This window comes from Equus przewalskii, chromosome 21 (genome assembly GCF_037783145.1).
Source record: "Equus przewalskii isolate Varuska chromosome 21, EquPr2, whole genome shotgun sequence".
Classification (NCBI taxonomy): Eukaryota; Metazoa; Chordata; class Mammalia; order Perissodactyla; family Equidae; genus Equus; species Equus przewalskii.
In genome coordinates, this window is record NC_091851.1 from 30,630,114 (window position 1) to 30,655,512 (window position 25,399).

The 25,399-nt window shown below is 42.5% G+C and overlaps 1 long non-coding RNA gene across 1 annotated transcript in view; it reads right to left on the reverse strand.

Moving 5' to 3' along the window:
- Positions 1–1,139: 1,139 nt before the first annotated feature.
- Positions 1,140–25,399, reverse strand: part of LOC139078228 (uncharacterized) — a 66,636-nt gene continuing 42,376 nt past the window's right edge. The window contains exon 2 of the long non-coding RNA XR_011531103.1: positions 1,140–2,574. This is a non-coding gene — a long non-coding RNA (uncharacterized lncRNA). The remainder of the gene's footprint in view (positions 2,575–25,399) is intronic.

Below are 25,399 nucleotides of genomic sequence, written 5' to 3' on the forward strand. Positions count from 1 at the left end.
GTGAGCCAATTCTTTTAATAAATCTCCCCTCATATATATATATAACTCTATGTATCCTATTAGTTCTATTTCTCTGGAGAACCCTGACTAATACACCTCCTCTGGGAACCATTTTCTGATTCTCTCCCCAGTAAACATTTGGGCAGGAAAGAAACAAAGGAAGGAGGCAGCAAGAAGGGAGGATAGAGGGAGAGAAGAAAGAGGGGAGGAGAATCGTAACCATCCCACTCTACAGCTAACTCCAGAGGTCAGAATTGTCCTGCCACTCTAGGTATTTAAGCAAAAGACTGAATGACGTCTGGGAGGAAAAAAATCACAGAAATGATTCAAGCACAGAATGTGCAATTAGGCCAGCCATGATCTAATGATTTTTCCTTGGATTCTGGGTTTTCCAATTATCTCTTGATGCAGAAAAAACTACCCCAATATTAGGAGGCTTAAACAACCACCATTTTATTGTGTCTCATGATTTTGTGGCAAGGTTCACCTGGACCGTTTTCCTGCTCTATGTGGCATCAACTGTGGTCACTTGGTGGTATTCTGTTAGCTGGGCTGGGCTGGGCTGGAGGGCCGAAGATGGCATCGCTCACGTGTCTGGATGTAGGCAAGGACTAGAAAACTGGGCTCAGCTGGGCACCTTCCCTTGTCCACATAGACTCAGGGCCTGTCCACGAAGTGTGCCCAGCAGCCTGGGCAGACTTCTCAGATGGCAGCTCAGGTTCCAGGAGACTCCAAGGAGTTACCAGTCCTTTTTAAAACTGGACCCAGACCTGCAACTAAGATATACAACTATGTACCGGGGGGATTTGGGGAGATAAAGCAGAAAAAAAATATATTGGCAATAGTTGTTAGCTCAGGTGCCAATCTTTAAAAAAAAATAAAAAGTAAATAAACTGGACCCAGAACTGGTGTAGCATCACTTCTTCCATACTCCTCTTTTGATCAAAACAGTAACAGGCCAGCCCAGGTTCAAGGGGAGGAAGAAATAGACCCCACCTCTTGAGGAGAGGAGTGTCAAAAAATTTGCAGCATCCATGAATTCCTGGTGCAGAACTGATAACCAGGCCTCCAGAGAGACTTACCAGGACTGGGAATCATCCAGAGAAAACAGCTCCTGAATCCCTGACCTACAGCAGCTGTGAGAGATAATCTATATTTATTGTTGTTTGAAGCCACTTAGTTTGGGGGTAATTTGTTACACAGCAATAGATTATGAATACATACACCTTCTCCAAACTGTCCTTGCATCCAAGACAGGGTCCTGAGTGGGAAGAAACCAGGGACTGAACCTGTGATGTATTTCAGGACAGGAACTTGAAAAGTTTAAAGAAGTTGTCAGACCACATCTTCAAAATCTGCTATCACAGGGACAGTTCTCATTCATATATTCATTTAACAAATATTGATGAGTGCCTACCACACAACACGCACTAAGCAAAGAGCTGAAGACAGAAGCATGAGCACAAACAGACATGGTCCCCCAAATTACAGGCCTGTCTAAGAATATCCGCTTCTGGACCCTGTCCTGCTTTGCAATGTGTTGCACCCCCAAGGCTGCTACTGCTGGATGAAATTGGGCCCCACGCATCTTTGATTATTCATAACCTCTGTCTATGCCCGTCTTGCACTCTGCTCTTCACTCTACTCCTTGGTTCTGGCCCCTGGGTTCATTTCTTGTTATCAGCCATCAGGCCCATTGCTTGGACCTAGCTCTCTGACTTCTGGCTTCCGTTGTAAGTTCAAACCCCAAGCCAGACGCAGGTGTTGTAGCCACATTCCTAGCATCAGAGCTATGAGCCAGCCCCGAAAGTCCAGGCCACCAGTCCAGAAGTTGTCCCAGCCTCATTCTTCCCAACAGCTTTCAAGGGCCAGTTCTGGCCTCAGCTGAACACAGGGAGTTATCCCTGGGCGCGTGGGCTCCTTGCTTCCCCTCGGGCCCATGAGCCATTGTCCCCGGCCAGCCAGGCGCATCTCAGAAGCACCATCTCCTCGGGCTCTTTTTCTTGCTCTGTCTGGATTGGGCTCATTTACTAAAAATTAGTTGGGAATGAAAAAAGCCCCTAGTTTATTAGCGTGCTATTATTCCCCTCCCGCCATCCCCCTGCAGCATGATGGATTGCCTGGTGAGGGAACGCAGCCCCAGCCGGGGAGTGAGTAAGCTCGGCCCGGTCCCCGGCGCAGACAGATGGGGAGGCCGAGTCCTGACCATGATTGATTAGCTCCGCAAAGCCTGTTGAGCGGAGTTCCATCAAGATTGATGCTTTCTCCTCATAACAGCATTTCCAAAAAGTTTCTATTACATTTTGATTATGTTTATAGAATCTCGCTGGTCCGGGGAAGATGCAATCTCGTTCCCAGTGTGTGTCTGTGTGGGCCGTGGCAGTGCCTCGCACAGCCCTGCCTGCTTGGCCTCTGTCAAAGGACCCTCACTTTCTGGGCAGCAGGAAGGACCTTCGTTGCCCCCCAAGATGAAGTAGAAGGAAGCCAACGTCCACTCTCCCGGAGCACAAAGTCCCGTCTCATGGCAGCTCTAGTTTTCAAGGGCCAACCGCCACAGGTGTTGTAAGGCTGGACCTGAAGGTAAAGAGAAAACCAGAGAGGAGAAGTGTTTCCTGAGAACTGCAGGATGCTGAGAAGAGACTGAACAGCCCCCATTTTTCTGCCTGCTTCCCACGGGCACACTGCAGGGCCTTCTCAAATGTCTGTTAAACTCCATGTTTAAATATTTATACGACTGCATCTATTTGTGAGTGTGTGCACGTGTGTGTGTGTGCATGTGTCACACCTTATCCCACAAGGCATTTGAGTGACTTACAGGAAATGGTGAAAAATGAATAAAGAATAAGAATTAGAACCAGGGAAATGCAAATCAGCCCAGAATGTTAAGACCAAAAGGAAAAAATAAAATATATATGCAGCAAGTAAGATCCCGCACAGTCTTTGTGCTTGGGCCTTTAATTTGGTCTGAGTTTCCTGAGAGTCGAAGAGAAAAAAGGAAATAAAATCAGCTACTTAGGTCCTACCATCATTAATAGAAGAATGAAAAAAGACAGTTCCTGAGGGGACTCTTAGGGTTTCTTCAATTTTGATTCTAAAGGAAATTTCATACTAGAGAGTTCTTACTTAGAAATTGTGAGAACTGTGTTAAAGCAGTTAAACTGTTTCTCAGTCTTGACACTATTGATGTTTGGGGCTGGATAATTTTTGTTGTTGGGGGTCTGTCTTTACACTGTAGAATATTTACCAGCATCCCTGGCCGCTACCTACTAGATGCCCGCAGCACCCCTCTCCTCAGCTGAGACAACCAACTATGTCCCCAGACATTGTCAAATCTCTTCTGGGGTAGGGTTTCTAGATTTAGCAAATAGAAATCTAGGATGCCCAGTGAAATTTGAGCTTCATATAAACAACCAATAATATTTAAATATAAGTATATCCCATGCAATATTTTGACATACTTATACTAAAAAATTATTCAATTTTTATCTGAAATTCAAATATAACTGAGAATCCTATATTTTATCAAGTAATCCCTCCCAGGGGGGCAACATCCTCTGATAGGAACAAGATCCTCAGGAAGCTTTCAAACAGGATACACTGCAAGGTGCCCACTCCCGACATCAGACTTTTTAAAGTGTATTTATAATAGTGAAAAGGTGTTTATCTTCAGTACTTCTATTTATTTATATGTAACCAACAGTTTGTCCTCTGTTTTGTATCTTTTTTAAGTAAAACTCCACTGTGAAATATCTTGCAAGTAAGTTAGACAAATTTTTTTCACCAAAAAAAAACAACCCTGATAACCGCTGTGTTAATGCCCTCGAAATAGCCCTTCAGATAATGCAGCCAGGGGGTTCCAGAAGGCTGTTTCTTGTAGCATCTATAGGAGTCAAGATTATAACTCTAGGGCCGGCCCAGTGGCACAGCGGTTAAGTGCACACGTTCCACTTTGGCAGCCCGGGGTTCGCCGGTTCAGATCCCGGGTGCAGACATGTCACCGCTTGGCACGCCATGCTATGGTAGGCGTCCCACATAGAAAGTAGAGGAAGATGGGCGTGGATGTTATCTCAGAGCCAGTCTTCCTCAGCAAAAGGAGGAGAATTGGCAGGAGTTAGCTCAAGGCTAACTTCCTCAAGAGAAAAAAAAAGATCGTAACTCTACAATATAACCTTTAAAAAAGCAATTCTTTAGAGTTCTCAACACTATCATTCTTCCACACCATTTCCCACTTAATGTAAGGTTAAAATCCAGAGACACTGCTGCAACCCACCCCTAGCCTACCTGCCTGGAATCCCACTGCAAAAAGCGACAGGTGAGTTTCACCTGCTGGCCCTCAACGACCCCATGCTGGCTCCCTGTGGCCACTGGGACTACTAAATAGACTCAAACCATCTTTAGAAATAACCCATTCTTGGATTATTCAATTGTAAAAGCTGGCTAGGCATTTGGAAAAGGAGCAGTTTGGAGGCCTTCTTCTGTCTTCATTTCAAAATGAATTCTAGATGTATTAAAAATCTTAAACATAAAAATGAAATCAGAATAGTACTAGGAAAAACAATATGGGATAATTTTTAGAATTTCAGAATGGGAAAAGGCTCCTTGTGGCACCTTCTGGACACAAGATCCAGGAGCCATTGAAAAAAAGAAAAGATTGAGAGATTTAACTACATTAAAAAAATGTAACTGTCTGCATGGCAAACAGAAAAGGGAAGAGTGACAAATTCTGGGGAAAATATAGGTAACATAAAGTAGAGAACTAGTTTCTCCTTTACATAAGAAGCTTTCACAAATCAATAAAGGGAAAAAATAGAAAACTGGGTTAAAAAAAGTGAATAGAGAGTTCCCAGAAAAAAAAATATATATATAGAAGGCTTTTAAACACATGAAAGAGTGGTCAACCTCACTCAGATACAAATTAAAACCACAATTTTAAAGCTCTTTTTATCTATCAGATGGGCAAAGATCAAAATGCTCAATGACATGCTGTCAGAAAGATTAGAAGGAAACAGACACAGACAGTGTTGTCAGGAATATATACATTGATGCTCACCCTTGGAAGGCATTGTGGCAGCACGTATTCAAATTTCAAATGTGTAAGTCCACTTTTGGTATTTATTCCACAAATATTCTCAGGTATGGGTTCAAAGACGTATATACAACGTTATTCATCAAATCATTCTTTTTATAGCAAAAGTTTGTGAATAAACTAACTGTCCACCACTACCAACTTCTTAAAGAAATTATGGTACATTCGTGAAAAGAAATGCTACGCAGCAATTAAAAAATATGGAATGGCTGTAGGACACGTAGTGATAAGAAATGATCTTCAGGGGCCCACTCCGTGGCCGAGTGGTTAAGTTCGTGTGCTCTGCTTCAGCGGCCCAGGGTTTCACCGGTTCGGATCCTGAGCTCGGACACGGCACTGCTCATCAAGCCATGCTGAGGCAGCGTCCCACATGCCACGACTAGAAGGACTCACAGCTAAAAATATACAACTATGTACCGGGGGGCTTTGGGGAGAAAAAGGAAAATAAAATCTTTAAAAAAAAATAAAGAAATGATCTTCAAGATATATTGTCAAGTGAAAAAAAGAAGGTGCCACAGATGTGTAGAGAATAGTAAGAAAAAGGGGGTATATGTACAAATATGCCTTTCATGTCCATCTCCATATTCTTGTGGACATACGCACAAAAAACTGGTTATATTGATTTTTCTATGGGGAGTAAATATAGGGACCTGGAATTAAAGATGAAAACAAGACTTACTTTTTAATGAATACACTTTTGAACTGTTTGGATATTTTTTATCATGTGTGTGTATTAACTTTTCAAAATGAAACACTTAAAAATTTTTTAATAAAAACTGCCCAACTGCACTTAAAGAAATTTATCTTCTGGAATTAACCAGAGACAGGTGCTAAAATTTATGTTCTAAAATATTTATTATAATATTATTTATAATAATGAAAACTTGGAAACAAACTCAAGGTCCAATAATAGAAGATTACTTTAAAGGAATTATGGTATATTCATATAGTAGACCATTTTACAACCGTTAAAAATCACATTCATAAAGAATGACTTAGGTCATGAGAAAATGATCATAATATATTATTAAGTGAAAAAAATCAGGTACAAAATAGTATGTACAGTGTGATCCTGATTTTTTCAAAAACACACACACAGAGAAATGTTTATGAGACAGGAAGGACATTCTCCAAATATTAGCAGCTGTGTTCTCTGGGTGGTGGATTTGCAGGTAATTTGTATTCTCTTCTTCATACTTTCTATATGTTCCACATTTCCTACGAACAAATATTAATTTTAAAATACAAAAGCATTAAATGTTATATGAAAAAGAGATAAATTCCCATTGGCCCACTAATGTTATATGAAAAAGAAATAAATTCCCACTAAGATGGGTACCAAGTTCCCTAGACTCTCCATGGGGCTTAGAGTCTGTCCTTATTAAATGAAAAAGCTGGGTTCCAGTGGGGGACTGTTTGGGGACAAGCCTAATCTTGGGTGAAAGACTCAGTCTTTCCAGTCGGAGGGCCATGTCTTAGTCCCATGAGAGTCACGTGAAGGTGAGGGGAAGCGGAGGACAGAGGTATTGGCCATTGATATCATCTGGAACTCTTCCCCACGTTTTTGGCTAAAACCATTACCTTTATTTCCAGCAGAAAGCTATAGCAGCGCTCCAAAATTCATCAGGCCTTCAAAGCCCACCACATCCAGGCAGCCCTCCCTGATATCACCTCCTCTGCTATCTTAGGACATAGTATGGGCACCTCTCCTCCAGTCCCTAGTTATTTACTATACCGTAAAAACATTTTAAATTTATTAATAACAGCTATCATTTATTTGGCACTTCATTTTGTACCAGGCACTGTGCTAAACCCTTTACATTCATTAGCCTGTTCAACCTTCACAACAATCCTGTGATGAAGCCTCTATAAATTGTACAGTTGAGCAAACCGAGGCACAGAGGGACCCAGTTACTCAGGATCTTGCAGCAATAATGGGAGCACCACAACTCAGTTCAGAGACTTCAAAGAACATAATCGCCAACTACTACGAAATGCTGAACTCTTTCATGATGTGCATCTCAGAATCAGAGACTTTTTCTACTGGGCAGACCCTGCCAAGTATTCACTTCTTCTTCTGACAGCAGCAACCAAATATGGCTTTGGGAAACGCTCAGCCCTCATTGCATGCAGCATTTCTGGGACTGCCATTCAAGGTATGCCACCCTTCCCATGACCCCAGCTGAGACAATCATATTCATTCTCAAGACTTTGAGTTTCATACGCATGATGCAAAGACAGAAATGGCAGAGGCCCCTTGATCCAACTGGTCTTTGATTCCTGATAACAGCCTAAGAGTTGAACCTACGCTCCGTAAAATTCCTGGGTTTGCTTGGGTTAGCCAGAGTCTGCTCAATTTAGTTTGCAACCTAACCCTACCTGAAAGGACTAGTATCTAGAATATACAAAAAAAAACTCTGAAAATTCAAGAGTAAGACACGAAAATCCTCAACAAAATAAAAATTTAGCAAACCAAATTCAGCAACATGTGACCAAGGGGCACTTATCCCAGAATGCAAGGTTGGCTTACCATACAAAAATCAATCAGTATAATACACCATATTAACAGACTAAAGGACAAAAACAATATGATCCTCTCTATAGATGCAGATAAAGCATCTGAAAAAATCCAATAGCTTTTATTAACAAACTAGAAATATACTTAAACTGGAAATATAAGCAAATTTTCTCAACCTAATAAAGGCCATCTACCAAAAAAAAAAAAAAACACACAGCTTATATTGTACTTAATGGTGAAAGACTGGATGCTTTCTTCCAAAAATCAGAAACAAGACAAGGATGTCTGCTCTTGCCACTTCCAGTCAACACTGTGCTGAAGGTTCTAGCTAGGGCCATTAAATAATAAAAATAAAGTAAAAGGCAGATTTTCCAGATTGGAAAGCAAGAAGTAAAATCATCTCTATTCACAGATGACTTGATCTTATATAGAGAAAATCCTAAGGAATCCACTAAAAAATTATTAGAAAAAATTAATGAGTTCAGCAATATTGTAGGATACAAGTCAATATACAAAAATCAATTGTATCTCTATATACTTGTAATGAATAATCCAAAACTGAAATTAAGAAAAAAATTCCAGGGGCCAGCCTGGTGGCATAGTGGTTAAGCTCGTGTGCTCTGCTTCGGCAGCCAGGGATTCACTGGTTTGGATCCTGGGTGTGGACCTAGATGTATCAAGCCTTGCTGAGGCAGCGTCCCACATAGCAGAACTAGAAAGAGGTACAACTAGGATATACAACTATGTACCAAGGGGCTTTGGGGAGAATAAAAAGAGGAAGATTTGCAACAGATGTTAACTCAGGGCCCATCTTCCCCACCAAAAGGCATACCTTTAAAAAGAAAAAAGAAAAGAAAACAATTCCATTTACAATAGCATCAAAAAGAATAAAACACTTGGGAATAAATTTAGCAAAAGCAGTGCAAGACTCATATGCTGAAAACTACAAAGTATCATTGAAAAAAGTAAAAGAAGACCTAAATAGGTGGAAAAATATCTGATGTTCACACATTGTAAGACAACGTTGTTAAGATGGCAGTACTCCTGAAACTGATCTATAGTATCCCCACCAAAAAATCTCAGTTGCCTCTTTTACAGAAATTGACAAGCTGATCTTAAAGATACATACGGAAATCAAGGAAGAGACAAAACCAACAGATAGAATAGACAAAATCATCTTGAAAAAGAAGAATAAAATTGAAGGACTTGCACTTCTCAGTTTCAAAACTTACTGTACAGCTACAGCAATCAGGCCATTGTGGTACTGGCATAAGGATAAGAATATAGATCAATGGAATAGAATTCAAAATCCATTTTGAATTTTACAATTTATGGTCAATTTATTTTCAGGAGGGGTACCAAGACAATTTAATAGAGAAAGAATAATCTTTACAGAAAGTGGTGCAGGGACAACTGGATCCCCAAGTGCAAAAGAATGAAGTTGGGCCCCTACCTCACACCATATGAAAATTAACTCAAAATTGATCAGTGGCCTAAGTGTAAGAGCTAAATCCTTAAAAGTCTTAGAAGAAAACATAGCAGTAAATCTTCATGTCCTTGGATTAGGCAACGGTTTCTTAGATGTAATACCAAAAGCACAAACAACAAAAGAAAAAAATAAATAAATTGGACTTCATCAAAATAAAAACTTTTATGCATCAAAGGGCATTATCAAGAAAGTAAAAAGACAATCCACAGAATGGGAGGAAATATTTGCAAATCATATATCTGATAAAGGACTTGTATCTATAATATATAAAGAACTCTTACAACTAAACAACAGCAACAAAGACAAATAACCCAATTTAAAAATGGGCAGATTTTTAATGGACACTTCTCCAAGCAATATATACAAATGGCCAATAAGCACATGAAAAGATGCTCAACATCATTGGTCGTTAGGGATGCGGAAATCAGAACTATGATGAGATACAACTTCATATCCATCCGAATGGCTACAATCAAAAATATGGAATAACAAATGTTAGCAAGGATGTGGAGAAATTAGAGCCCCCATACCTTGCTAGTGGGAATATAAAATGATGCAGCTACTCTGGAAAACAGTTTGGCATTTCCTCAAAACATAGCTACCATAAGACTCAGCAATTCTATTCCTATCTATATACAAAAGAGAGCTGAAACGCGTTTTTGAAAAGAAAAAATTGAAACAACACAAATGTCCATCCACTGTTGAATAGATAAACAAAATGTGGTATATCCACATAATGGAATATCATTCATCCATAAATAGGGCTGAAGTCCCAAAACATTCTACAACATGGATAAGACTTGAAAACATTATGCTAAGTGAAAGAAGTCATACACAAAGGATCATATAGTTTATGCCTCCATTTATATGAAATACCTAGAATAGGCAGATCCACAGAGACAGAAAACAGATTAGTGTTGGCCAGGGGCTGGGTGACAGGGAAATGGGAAGTGACCGTAAATGGGTATGGGTTTCATTCTGGGGTGATGAAATGTCCTGAAAATAGATAGTGGTGATCAATGTGCAACTTTGTGAATATACTAAAACCCACTCAATCGTAACTTTAAAATGGTGAACTTTATGTGAAATAGATATCAATAAAGCTGCTATTTTTTAAAATACATCTCAAAAAATATCTCAACAGTTAAAAAAAAAATCCAATTAGAAAACGGGCAAAAGATACAAGAAGACATTTCACAGAAGAGGATATACAGGTGGCAAAGAAGCAAATGAAAAGACGTTCAACATCATTAGCCATTAGGAAAATGCAAATTAATACGACAATGGGATAGCACCTATAAGAAAAACTAAAAAGTAATAACAACACCACATGGTGGCAAGGATCTGAAGAAACTGGATGACTCATACACGGCTGGTGGTACAGCCACCCTGGAAAACAGTTTAGCAGTTTGCTATAAAAACTGAACATAGGAGTACCATATTACCCAGCAATTGCACTCTTGGGTATTTATCCAAGAGAAATGAAAATTGGCATTTACACATAAGTGAAACTGCATGGAAACCCACGCATGAGTGTTCACAGCAACTTTGTTAGTAATAGCCAAAAACTGAAAACAACCCAGATGTCTTTCAACGGATGAATGGTTAAACAAACATCTGTACCATGGAATACTACTTAGCAATAGAAAGGAATGATTTCTTTGGCCTTCTTCTCCCCAAAGCCCCCCAGTACATAGTTGTATATTCTAGTTGCAGGTCCCTCCAGTTGTGCTATGTGGGATGCCCCTTCAGCATCGCCTGATGAGCTGTGCCACATCTGCACTCAGGATCCGAACTGGCGAAACCCTGGGCCGCCAAAGCAGAGCAAGCAAACCCAACCCCTCGGCCACCGGACTGGCCCCAGAATGAATTATTGATACACACAACCTTGATGAATCTTCAGGGAATTATGCTGAATTTTAAAAAAGCCAATCCCAAAGATTTTCATACTGTATGATTCCATTTACATAAGATTTTTTAAAAGACAAAGCTTAGAAATAAATAACAGATTGGTGGTTGCCAGGAGTTGGACACTGGAGGCTGGGGGAGAGGTGGGGAGGGGGTGGGGGGTGGTTATTTAAGGACAACAGGAAAGATCCTTGTGGTAATGGAACTGTTATATATCTTGATTGTGGTGGTGAATACACCAACCTACACATATGACAAAATTGTACAGAACTAAATACACACACATGCATAAGCACAAGCAAAAGTGGGGAAATATTAGTAAGATCTGTGGATTGTATCTATGTCAATATCCTGGTTGTGATACTGTACAAGATACTGTTGTGATGTTTTACAAGATGCTACCACTGCAGGAATATGGATAAAGGGTACACAGGATCTCTCTCTATTACTTCTTACAACTACATATGAATCAACAATTATCTCAAAGCGAAAAGTTTAATTTTAAAACCCCTTATCTGATATGATGGAAGGAAGAGAGGGAGAGAGGGTGGGAGGATAGAGGGAAAATAATTAACAATTACCATGGATTTACCATGATCCAACTATGCTCTTTAATCCCTGATTGGAGATAAATATTATTATTATCCCCACTTTATAGATGAGGAAACTGAGGCTTAGAGAATAACTGTCCTGTTCTCAAAGACACACTTTGAGGAGTCAGGAGGAGTCAAGCCCTGCTCTCTGACTCTCCCTCTGCCTGCCTCCATCCTTTAGGCAAACACAGCCGTCAATCAAACAGGCAATGACTGCATTACTCAAGAGGAAATTGAAGCCAGACTGTAGGATGCAGTCCACAAAATTCATGATTTCTTCCTCTACCCCTGCTCCTTCTACTTGGTCTCTTTTTCATATGGATCGGGTTTTTATTTCTGCATTTATTGCACACGCAAATTACAGATGAGAGCGTCGACTACACAAGTCATTACTCAGGCTTAGCATCTCCCCAACTGCCACTGGACGAGGACTGAACAGCTTGTGGTTAATTTGCTATATAATCACTGCCTGTGACAGGGGGGCAGGGCTGTGCCTGTGCTAATATTAGGAAAGGGGAAGCTGAGCAGAGAGGACTCTGGGGGCATGGGGAGGGAGGGTGGTATTGAACCAGGGGGAAAAGAAGGATGCTAGTGGGGAGCAGAAGGAGGGAGCTCTTCCCCAGTGAGAGGCTTCTGGGAGGGTCTGCTCCTCTGCCAAGGAGTAGAAATTCTCCATCCCATTAGTCACGTCTCCATGGAAGAGCCAACCTAAGCTCCGCCATTCCTGGCCGCTGCCCCTGCTGCCTCAGCTCAGAGAAGGGATATTTGTAAACACATACTGCAACCACTGGGATGGGTCATGGGCAAGAATGGGAAGAAATTTACCAAAAGGCAAGAGTTATACCACTATGCTAGTGTGCTAACAACTCAATAAGAAAAAAGGTCACCAATCCAAGAAAAAATGGGCAAAGGATGTGAACAAGCACTTCTCGGATTAGGAAACTCAAATAGTCTCTAAACATACAAAAAGATGCTCCACCTTAGTCTTAATAAAAAAGAAACGCAAACAAAAACTACCATGAGATACCATTTTTTACCTATCAGATTGACAAAGATCAAAATGTTTGATCACACCCTGGACGGGCCACAGAGTGGAGAAAATCCATGCTCTCAGAGGTCAGTGAGAGTGTCCATTGGCACAGTCTCCATGGATGGCAGTCTGGCAATCTCTATCCAAAGGTTTGCTGCACATACCCGTTGACCCAGAAATTCTACTGCTCTAGAATGTATTCCATAGACATTCTTGCATATATGTATGCAAAGTTGGATGTGCAAGGCCATTCAGTGCAGCATGGTTTATAATAACAGAAGATTGGAGGCAGCCTGAATGTCCATCAACAGGGGACTGCTTAAATAAATTGCCATGCATCCATACAATGGAAATCTTTACGGCTGTTAAAAAAGAATGAGGCAGCTCTTTATGTACGGATATGAAACAATCTCCAAGATATATTGTTAAGTGAAAAAAGCAAAGTGCTGAACAGTGTGATTAGAATGCTGCTATTCGTGAGAGGTTTTTTTGAGGATGTAGACACATAGACATCGACGCTTATAAATGCAGAGGATTCCTCTGGAAGGATGACAATCTTTGCAATATTTGGTTCTGTAGAGGGAAAAAGGCTCTGGGGGCATTCTAACTGATTAGTAAGAATTTTTTTAAAGCCTTGGTTCCTCTTGCCCAAGAATCAACCTTCTTGGCCAGACACTCAAGGCTGTTCATGGTTTGGCTTGAGCCTATTCACCTTGGTCTCCTAGGCGCCACCCCAGCACACTCCTCTCGAAGCACACTGAATTTCTCACTTCTCCCAAAGCACCATGATTTTTATACCTCGGGACCTTTGCACTTGCTGTTTTCTGAGTCTGAAATGCCCCTACACACTCTCATTTGCCATCCACAAGCTTATTCATCTTTCAAGACCCAGACAAACATGACCCCCAGAGTATGGCCTTCCCTGACCTCCCCAAGGAGACTTAGTCCCCCTCCTCTGCGCTCTCATGGCACCCAGACAGGCTTCCATCCTAGTACAAGTGGGATTGCACCTAGACAAGAATGAGCCTGCCTCTGGCCTATTTCCAAAAGAGGGCTACTGATTTGGTCTGTCCCCACTAGGCACCAGCATCTGCCAGCGGGGGTCCGCCCAACGTGGATGCCCACCTCCCCAAAGAGTGGGGAGTAGAACAGAGCCCCGCAGCACAGGCCAGGAAAAGGGATCCCATGGATCCATAACTGGAGATCTCAATGCACATTAATAAGTCGATGCCCCTTAGCAGTCCTGCAAATAAAAACCCCGCTAGGGGCCGGCCCCGTGGCCGAGTGGCTAAGTTCGCACATTGCACGTCAGTGGCCCGAGGTTCACCGATTCAGATCCTGGGCACAGACCTACACACCGCTCAACAAGCCATGCTGTGGCGGCATGCCACATGGAGGAATTAGAATGACTTACAACTAGGATATGCAACTATGTACTGGGGCTTTGAGGGAGAAACAAAAAGAGGAAGATTGGCAAGAGATGTTAGCTCAGGGCCAATCTTCCTCCAAAAAAAAAAACCTGTTAAATCTATTTAGCCAACATGACCCTCACTTTTTAACCACAAAACTTGTTTCCCTTAGAACGGCTATTAACATCCCACAGATCTAGTGTTTGATGGGCAAAGAAAACTTTGTGAAATACTGATCTATAGCAATACCTACAGGGGGTCTTTAATTCAGAACTTTAATGACAATAAAGGGATTTGGCACGTTGGGACTCCTCCTGAAGGAGATCTCCATGCAATGTGCTGACCAGGTGACTTCAGTTTTATAAGTCCTACAACTTTAATAAATACTCAGAGTGTTTCTTGTTTAATCGTCCAGTTGCTCCTTGCTAAAGAACTGGTGACCTCACAAGTAAAGGACAAAGGAAATCGCCACCCCGGTTCAGGATGCCACCAGATCTTGTTTGCCATCCATCACGGGTGCCATCATCGGATCTTGTGTTCCTTGGTATGTGTCCCATGTCCCACCTGTTGCCTGGGACAGTCTCTACCTTGTATCGGGACTTTTAACTCTAATTACAGAAAATTCTCAGGCTCAGTTGCAATTGTTCATTGTTCCCACTCTTAGAAGAGCCTTCACCTTTATCTCTGTGGTTATGGTTATTTCCACTTTCAATGGCAAAAGAATCAAGAAGAACCTTCTCTTCCAGTGGACACTGAAAAGGACCTGCCTCCAGTTACTTCCACCGAAGAATGAGGTCTCTCTCCATCCCCCTTCTGATCTGGCCCATGTGTCTGCCTGTTGAGCAGCCACCAAGGGAAGGGGCTTGGTGCCCCAGTCTTTTGGTGGGAAGATTATGCTCCAAACTGGATCCAGCTTGAAAAGGCTTCCCCACTGTTCAGAGGGCACGCGCCTTTGATGCTTTGAGGGTATCACTCACCATGTACACACCTCTGACCTCAGCCTCTGTCATGAACCATTCACTCCAACCACACACACTCCACTTCCAACTGCCACCACATCTCTCTGAACTCACTGTCCTGGTTATGGTCTTGTCATGCTCCTTAGAGCTATCGTTGCCCTTTCTTTCCAACTCCCTCACTGAGCCACCTTTTTGATATGTCTGGAGAGATATCCAAGTTTGGTCCAGCCATCCAGAAACCCTGCTCCTTAGTGCAGACTCTTGAGGCCAGTGTCCCCAGCAGATTCACGGCAGCCCTGCAAGCCAGACCCAGCCATGTGAGGAAGCAAAATCTTCTTCCCTCTCCACCGCCACAACCTAGACCAGGGCGCCAGTACCTCATCCTGCACATGACAACATCTTCCCAACTCTCTTCCTGCCCCTTTTCCACCCGGCTACCAGAGTGTTTTAAAAATTAAGATCATTCGTTTCTCTGCTTAAAACGGTTAAATGGGGTTTCCCTTCACTCTGTTTCATTTTCAACAGTTTTATGGATCTGTAGTTCACATCCTATACAATTCATCCATAACGGCTTTTAGTATTCACAGAGTTGTGTAACCATCACCACAGTCAATCTAACGACATTTTCATCACCCCAAAAAGAAATCTCTCACACCTTAGCTGTCACTCCCCAGTCCTCTCTCACATACACCCAGCCCGAGTAACCACTAATCTACATTCTGTCTCTATAGACTTGCCTATTCTGGACATTTCTTATACTATGAATATGTGTGCTTTTGTGACTGGTTTCTTTCACTTGGCTTAATGTTTTCAAGGTGTATCCATGTTGTAACACATGTCAGTACTTCATTCCTTTTTATTGCTGAATAATATTCCATTGTATGGATATACCACATTTTGCTTCTCTGTTCGTCAGTTGACGGGTTTTGGGGTATTTCCATTTTTGGCTATTGTGAATAATGCTGATACAAATATCTGTTTATAAGTTATGTGAAGATATGCTTTTATTTCTTTGGGGTATATACCTAGGAATAGAATTGCTGGATCATATGGTAACTCTATGTTTAACCATTCAAGGAACAGCCAGACTATTTTCCAAAATGGATTGCCATTTTGACATTCCCACCAGCAGGATATGAGACCCTTTACACTATGATAAAGACGAATCTCCCTGCCTAGGCCTCAAGGCCCTCTATAGTCTGGCTCCTGCCAACCTCAGTGATCTCATCTCTCCACACACTGCTCCTTGCTCTTTGTTCTTCAGCTACACTGTCTTCTCACTTCCTCCAAAATCTCATGCTCCCTAGACTTCCAGGCCTTTATTAACGCTGTTGCCCCTGCTTCCAGGTCCCTGCCTGATCCCGTTACCAGGATAATCCCTGACCCACCTGAGCTTCTCCTTTGTAGCACATACCACAGTTTCAATTCAATACATAATTGTGCTAAAACTTAAAGAACTGACAACACTAAGTGTTGACGAGGAACTGGAACCCACACATATGGCTGGTGAGAGGGTAAGTGGACCGTATGGTTTAGCAAATCTATTCCTAGGTATTTATCCATGAGTGCATATATCCATAAAAAGACTTGTGCACAGATGTTCATAATGGCTTTATTCATAATAGCCAAACACTGGAGACAACCCAAACACCCATCAATAAGAGAGTGGAACAAATTGTGGTATATCCATACAATGAAATATCACACGGCAAGAAGAGGGAGAGAAAACTACTGACATCCATGCAGATGGATCCCAAAAACATTATACTGAGTGAAAGAAGTCAGACATGAGGGTATGTATTGTACAATTCAATTTACATGAAATTCAAGAACAGGCCAAACTAATCTGTGGTGGTAGAAATCAGAATGAAGAGTGGGAGAGGGGCGTTGTCTGGAAAAGGGAAGAAGGAAACTTTCTGAGATGATGGAAATATTCTGTATGCTCATTAGAGATAGGCATATGTAAAAATTCATCAATCTGGATAGATACATGATAAAGCAAATAGACAAAATGTTAATTTTAGAAGCTAAAGGGTGGGTATGTAATGTCCACTGTACACTTCTTTCTTCCATAATTTAGTGACTTAATACAACAAACATTTATTTCCCACTGATGTAGTAGTCTGGGGCGGGTTTCACTGGTCAGTAAGCAGCTTTTCTCCTCATGGTGAGTCCTAGACCCAAGCTCCTTCCACCTGTGGCTCCGCCATCCTCCGGTACGGTGGTTCTCAGTTGGAAGCAATTTTGTACCCCCACCTCCAGGGAACATTTTCAAGGCCAGAAACACTCTTGATCATCACAACTGAGGGAAAGGATGCTGCCGGCATCTAGTGGGTAGAGGACAGGGATGCTGCTTAACATCCTACAATGCACGGAACAACTCCCCACAACAAAAATATATCCAGTCCAAAATGTTAATTTTGGTGCGGCAGAGAAACCCTGCTCTCACAGAGCTTAGCCTGGGGTCCACAACCCCAAGAAGTCCTTGGAGAGAACTGTATTTCAATATAATTGGTTTCCTTTGAAATCCTATGGGTTTTACTTCGTGCAATCAAAATCATGCTGAGAGAGGGTCCATAAGTGTCACTTTGGTACTAAATGGTCCATGGCACACAAAAAAGTTAAGAATCCCTGCTAGGGCCTTGGCATCGTCTGCTTCCAGCCGGGAGGTGGAGGAAGAGGTTGGAGAAGGCAGACCCACTTCTTAATCCCGTTGGGCCTAAAATTGACACAAAGTATTTCTGCTGATAGTCCACTGATGAGAATAATCATATAGTCCCACCTAGATACAAGGAAGTCAGAAATATAGTTCCTGTCTAGACAGCTGCACCAAAGCATCAGCTCTATTCTGTGAAAGAGGAAGCATGAATTCGGGGAGGCCAGGTAGCCATCTCTACCTCACCTTACCACCTTTAATGATGATGATGATAGTAAATAATAAGAATAATAATCAATGCTAAGGATAATAATAAGTAGCATTCGTTAAGCACTTCCTCTGACCCATTTGCTGTGCTGAGAGCTTTCTAAGCATCATTCCATTCGGTCCTCCATCCTGACTATGAGGTTAGAAGACTTCCGCTCTGTGTCAGATCCTATTCCACTCCTGCCCTCTGTAGACACCCTCATTGCCATGCTCAACTCTCAGGTCTATGCAATACGGGCAGTCATGGTACCTGCCCCCAGAGCCTGAAGAAGGAACACGGAGGCCAGCTGAAGGGGGCATGAGTTTACTTTAACCATATGTCACAGAGACTAAGACCCCAGGAGGCTGACAAGCTGGGCCTAGGTTCTGGATCTCTCGAAGTCCCCCCACTCAAAAAGGGTACTCTTCAGCCTGCTTGTGTTCCCCACTACACACACGTCTGCAACTGAGCCCTACACCAAGAGGCCCCTCCAGACAGAGGAGATCAGCCAGGAGAAATCATCATCAGATCCACTCTCTGTGGATCCACTCCTTGCTGCAGCAGGAAGCCCCCAAATGGTGGTTGTAAAAATATATCTCCCCTCTTTCTGTAGCTTACATTAAGGGAATGAATGATGGAACAGTGTGGTCCAGAGACCAAAAGGCAAGTGAAGGTTTGGCTTTATAATCAAAAGCAAGAGCTTGCTGGCCCAGTGGTGCAGCGGTTAAGTGCGCACGTTCGGCTTCGGTAGTCCCAGGTTCACCGGTTCAGATCCCGGGTGTGGACATGGCACTGCGTGGTAAGCCATGCTGTGGTAGGCGTCCTACATATAAAGTAGAGGAAGATGGGCACGGATGTGAGCTCAGGGCCAGTCTTCCTCAGAAAAAAAGGAGGATTGGCAGATGTTAGCTCAGGGCTAATCTTCATCGGGGGGGAAAAAAAAGCAAGAGCTGATCGCTGTGTCTGAGTTCTCTGGACCAATGGTACATACAGATATTCTCCCATTTTACAGATGGTGGAGCTAAGGCTTGTCTATGTTAAATCAAGAGCATGCAGTTATGGAGCTGGGAGAGATGGCCAAGAGATGGGCTGGGCTCAGGATGGGGGCTCTCAAAGCACTCTGCATGGTGCCTTGGGCTTCCTGCTCAGAAGTGTTGGGTCCAGGCCCAGCACAGCGGTCTTGGACCTGGAGCCCTCCCCAAGCTAATCAGGGGGAGCGCAGGATGGTCTGTGACCTAGAAGCAGCTGTACACGCAGCAGATGGTAATGGCTGCCTCTCAGAGGGTTTTTTTATCACGTAGCTTTTTTTCTTTCACACTGGGAATTTTTTCTAAAATCCTCTAAAAACATGAGTTTTACAGCAATGGAGGTGACTGAGTACTTCTGAGAGATCCAGAGCCCACACTCAGTCTATCAGCCCGCTGGGGTCTTGGCCTCTGTGACACATGAATAAAGTTCGAGCTCTCTGCCTGGAAACAATCCCTGGAGGTGGGCTGCCTCTTCTCCCTCTGTGGCTGGAGGAGCCCTGGGATTCTGGAACACCATGCCCCGGGACCATCTTATCCCAAGCCCCGAGGATAGTGGGCATCAAGTCCAGGAAAGCAAGCACTCAGGAGAATTAGCCCCTAATGCAGGTGACAGTTCTGGTCTCCAAACACAGGTGAGTCCCCCTGGGAAGGAATCAAGAGCAGCATAATCTCAAACAAGTGACTTAACCTCTCACAGCCTCAGTTTCCTCATCTGTAAAATGGAGATAATAATGTTGTCCCCCTCCTGAGCTTGTTGGGGAGATTGAATTAGGCTTGTAAAAGGGCCCAGCACAGGGCTGGATCCAAGCACATCTCCATTGAAAGTTAGCTTTGATGATTACTTTCAAGACATAAGAAAGAGGAAAGTTAATCAAAGGTGCCAAGGCCAGAGAAGATGAGACTCTGAAGCCCAGATGGAAGCATCATGGATGGACTGGCTGGGCCAGAGAAGCCCTTGACCTTACCAGCAGGAAGGAGGGGCTACCCCCAGGTGAGCCAGGGCTGAGAGGAAGGGCTTAGACAGCCAAGCCCCCAACCACAGCTTGGCTCCCACTTCAGTTCTTGCTCCCACTGCAGAGAAGTCTTCTTGTGAAGCCTGCTGGGTTGTATTGTCAAGAGGGGACATACTGGAAAACATCCTTATAGGTATGACACTTCTCTCCTGTAAAGATGCCCTCTACTCAGGTGCAGATGATACTGAGAAGAACATCCTTCACGTTCCCACTCAACATGCTGCAGCCTGTACAGAGCGAGCAGGGCAGGACCCTGAAGGGTAGCTGGCCATTCAAGTAGATGCTCCTCATGGGGGCCAAGGCAAGGAGACTTGGGAGCACTCAGCTGAAGATGCTGACTTCCAGGAGTCCGGATGCAATTCACTGATGTACAGAAGGAGCAAAGGGTGTGTTTCCTGCTGAGTGGGGATGGAGGATGTATTGGACCCTCAGAGGAGAGGTTCTCGAGGTCAGAATGGAACCCTCAGCTTGAACTAGACCTTGAAATACCAAACTCTAAGGGCCTTCCAGATGACAAAGTCTCACTTAAATGGAATTCGTCCTACAACCCAGTGACCTGAAGATTACGGTCCCCATTTTACAGATATGGAAAAGAGGCCAAAAGAAATGAAGTTACATCACTCATTCATTCACTCAACCAATTACTTCAATATTGATCACTTAATATGTGCCAGGCACAGTGCTAGGCACTGAGGAATACAGCCATAAATGGGTCAGGCAGTGCCCTGCCCATAGGGAGCATACAGTCTAGGGAGAAACAATTAACAAAGAAAGAAAGAAAGAAATCATTATTAATTATTCAATGTGATCAAACAGAGAACATGCAGTAGGTTGAATGACTGGCTCCAATTCTCCACCCGTCTCCGTATCAAGACTTTGCCATATAACATTGCAGTCTCTCCCACCAGTGGACTTTGGCCAATAGAATGTGAATCATTATGTCATATGGAGGAATTTGGAATGTGCATGACAGTGAGCTTGCCCTCTTACACTTCAGCCATAGCCATGAGAACTTACCCTTGTCAGCCTGCTGATCTCAGGAGAAGGATCAGAAGCGGATGAGAGCTGAGCCAGTAACTCATGAAAGAAATAAATATTTGCTATCAAATGCCATGGAGATTCTGTGCTTTTTTTTATTACATAGCAAAGCTGATCAACTAGAGTGTGATGATCAATAATGAGATAGGACAATAGGCCATAAAGAAAGACTGGATTTAGACGGGGGGGGGGGGGGGATTCAAATTCTGCAAAAGTAACATTTAAACAGAAAAATTAGTCACTCCTGGACACACATGAGTGCACAATTTGGGAGGAGAGCTTTAAAAGCACAGGGAACAGCCTATGCAAAGGCACTGAGGTAGGGGCCAGCCCCATGGCCAGATGGTTGGGTTCACGTGCTCCACTTCTGCTGCCCAGGGTTTTGCCAGTTTAGATCCTGGGTGTGGTCTCGTCGGGCCATGCTGGGGCAGTGTCCCACATGCCACAACTAGAAGGACCTACAACTAGAATATACAACTATGTCATGGAGGGCTTTCGAGAGAAAGAAAAAAAAAAAGAAGATTGGCGATAGATGTTAGCTCAGATGCCAAACTTTAAAAAAAATAATTTAAAAAAAAAAGAAGCCCTTGAGGTAAAAAGGAGCAGAATGTACTCCAAGAACTCAAAAAAGACCAGGAATCCAGGGGAAAGTTGGTGGCAGGAGATAAGATCAGAAAGGAAGTTGAAGAAGATTGTGCAGACCTGTGGGCCATGGCAAAAAGTTTGCATTCTACTGAAGGGCAGTGGGGAGCTACTGAAGGGTGTTGAGCATGGCAGTGACCTGATACAAGTTCCTTCTGGCTGTTTAGTGGGTAATGGATTACAGGGGCATGAGCCGGGAGAGGGAGCCCGGGAGGAGGCCGTTACAGACATCCGGGGGTAGGTGGTAGCCCAGACTAGGGAGTGACTGCAGAGACAAAGAAAAGAGGACAAATTTAAGAAGCATTTTGAAGGTAAAACTAACAGGACTTGAAAAATAGGCCGACACATACATGTCAATTGATTTTCAACAAAGGTGCCAAGGCAATTCAGTGGAGAAAGAATGCAAAAAAAAAAAAAAGGAAAAATTTTAAAATCTTGGTCCATATCTTGTATCATAATCAAAAATTAACTTAAAATGAGTCATAGATTGGACTTCATCAAAATTAAAATTAAAACTTTTTGCCTCAAAGTATACAATCAAGAAAGTGAAAAGATAACCCATAGAATGGAGAAAATATTTGAAAATCATATATCTGATAATGGTCTAGCATATGGAATATATAAAGAACTCTTATAAGTCAACACTAAAATGACAATCCAATTTAAAAGTGGACAAAGGATGGGCCAGCCCCAGTAGCCTAGTGGATAAGTTCAGCACACTCCACTTCAGCAGCCCAGGTTCGGTTCCCCGGCATGGACATACACCACTCTGTTGTTGGCCATGCTGTGCTGGCAGCCCACATACTAAAAATAGAGGAAGATTGGCATGGATATGAGCTCAGGGAAAATCTTCTTCAGAACAAAAAAAAAGGCAAAGGATTTGAGCAGACATTCTCCAAAGAAGATAGATATACAAACAGCCCAAAAGCACATGGAAACATGCTTAACGTCATTAGCCATTAGGGAAATGCAAATCCCCCAAACCACAAGACATCATTTCCCACCCACTAGGATGGCTATAATCAAAAAGATAGACAATAACGATTGTTGGCGAGGATGTGAAGAAAGTGGAAACTCATCCATTGCCAGTGAAGCTCCTCTGGAAAACAGTTCGGCGGTTCCTCAAAAAGTTAAACACTGAGTTACCATGTGACCCAGCAATTCCATTCCTCAGTATATACACACAAGAAACAAAAGAAATAGATCCTCACAAAAACTGGTATGCAAATGTTTACAGCAGCACTATTCATAATAGCCAAAACACAGCAACAACCCAAATGTCCACCAACAAATGAATGGATAAACAAAATGTGGCACATCCATGCAATGGAATATTACTCAGCAACAAAAAAGAATGAGGTACTGATTCATGCTACAACATTAAAAACATTATACTAAGTGAAAGAAGCCAGTCACAAAAGACCACATACTGTATGATCCCATTTATATGAAATGTCCAGAAGGGGCAAATCCATAGAGACGGAAAGCAGATTAGTGGTTTCCAGAGGTTGGGGAAAGAGTTGAGTGGACAGTGACTGCTAAAGCACACCAGACGGCTTTCTGGGGTGATGACCATGTTCTGGAATTAGAGGGTGGTGATGTCTGTATAACTCTGAATTTACTAGAAACCACTTAATTATTAAACACTTGAAATGGGGGAATTGTATGGTATGTGAATTTTATTTCACTAAAGCTGTTAACAAAAAGAAAGATCAGAGAACCAAATGTAAAACCTAAAACTATAAAACTTCAGAAGAAAATATAAGAAAAAAATCTTTGTACCTTTGAGTTAGGGAAATATTTCTCTCTTCTTTAATTTTGTGTGTGTGTGTGTGAGGAAGATTGTCGCTGAGCTAACATCTGTGCCAATCTTCCTCTATTTTTTTGTATGTGAGACACGGCCACAGCATGGCTTGTTGAGTGGTATATAGGTCCGCGCCCAGGACCCAAACCCACGAACCCTGGGCCACCAAAGCAGAGTGCACAAACTTAACCACTACACCACTGGGCTGGCCCACAAATATTTCTTATATATGACACCAAAAGCATGATTTAAACAAGAAAAATAAAAATTGGACGTCATTAAAATTAAGCACTTTTGCTCTTTGAAAGACTGTTAAGAGAATGAAAAGATAAGCCACAAACTGGGGGAAAAATATTTGCAAATGACATATTTGATAAAGAATTTGTATTCCAAATACATAAAACCTACCAAAACTCAATAATAAGAAAATAAACAGGGGCTGGCCCCATGGCATAATGGTTAAGTTCAGCACCCTCCACTTAGGAGGGCCTGGGTTCACAGGATCAGATCTCGGGCACAGACCTACACCACTTGTCAGCCATGCTGTGATAGCAACCCACATACAAAATAGAGGAAGATTGGCACAGATGTTGGCTCAGAGTTAGTTTTCCTCAAAGAAAAATGGAGGAGGATTGGCAACAGATGTTAGTTCAGGGCAAATCTTCCCCAGCAAAAAAGAAAGAAAGAAAGAAAAGAAACAACTGGATTTTTTTATAGGTAAGAATTGTGAACAGACACTACACCAAAGAAGTTATATAGATAGCAAATAAGCATCAGAAAAATTACTCAACATCACTACTCATTAGGGAAATTCAAATTAAAACCACAATGAGATACCACTCTACTCCTATCAGAATAGTTGAAATTCAAAATACTCACCATAGCAAATATTGGTGGGGATGTGGAACAACTGGAACTCTCATACAGTGCTGGTGAGAGTGTAAAATGGCACTACCACTGAAAAAAGTTTAGCAGTTTCTCAAAATGTTAAGCACATACCAACATATGACCCAGACATTTCACTCCTATGTATTTACCCAAGAGAAATGAAAGCATGTGCTCGTGCACACATTTGTGCAGGAATGTGCATAGCAGCACTGGTTGTAATAACCCAAAACTGGAAATAATCCAAATGTCCATCAACAGGTGAGTGGATAAACAGACGGTAGCATACTCATGCAATGGAATACTAGTTAGCAATAAAAAAGAATGGACTATTGACCCAAGCAACAACATGAATGAACCTCAAAATAATTGTGCTGAGTGAAAGAAGCCAGAAAAAAAGAATGCATTTCATATGATTCCATTTATATAAAATTCTAGAAAAAGTAAAATAATCTATAGTGACAGAAAACAGATCATTGGTTGGCTGGGGATGGGAAGGAGGAGAGATGTAAGGAGGGGCAGGAGGGAGGATTTCTAAGGAGCATGAGGAAACTTTGGGAAGTGATGGATATGTTCATGGTCTTGAATGTGGCGATGGTTTTCCAAGTGTATACATCTGTGAAACTTTCCAATTTGTACACTTTAAATATGTGTGGTTTATTGTAGGTCAATTATACCTCAATAGAGCTGTAAAAAGATTAACAAGACTTGTTGCTAGATTGGACATGGCAGGTGAGGGGGAGAGAAATGTCAGGTGTGACCCCTAAGTTTCTAGCTTGAGCCACTGATGGATGGAGTTGCCGTCTCTGTCTTGGGAATACTCAAGAGGGAAGATGACTCGCCGGGAGCAGGGTGCTATGGGCAGGTGGGAGAGAGAGAGGTCAAGAACTCCATTTTTGACATGTTAAAGTTGATGTCCCAGTGGAGATGTAGAGAAGACGGTTGTGTACATGAGTCTGTAACTGAAAGGAGAGATCACAGTTCGAGAATAGGGAGAGGGTACTCCATGGGGTGGTGGGGGGATGGTGAGCCAAGGTGTGGAGGACGGGAGCGAGAAAGAGAGGATGGCCTGGGCCAGGGATCCTTCCATGGTG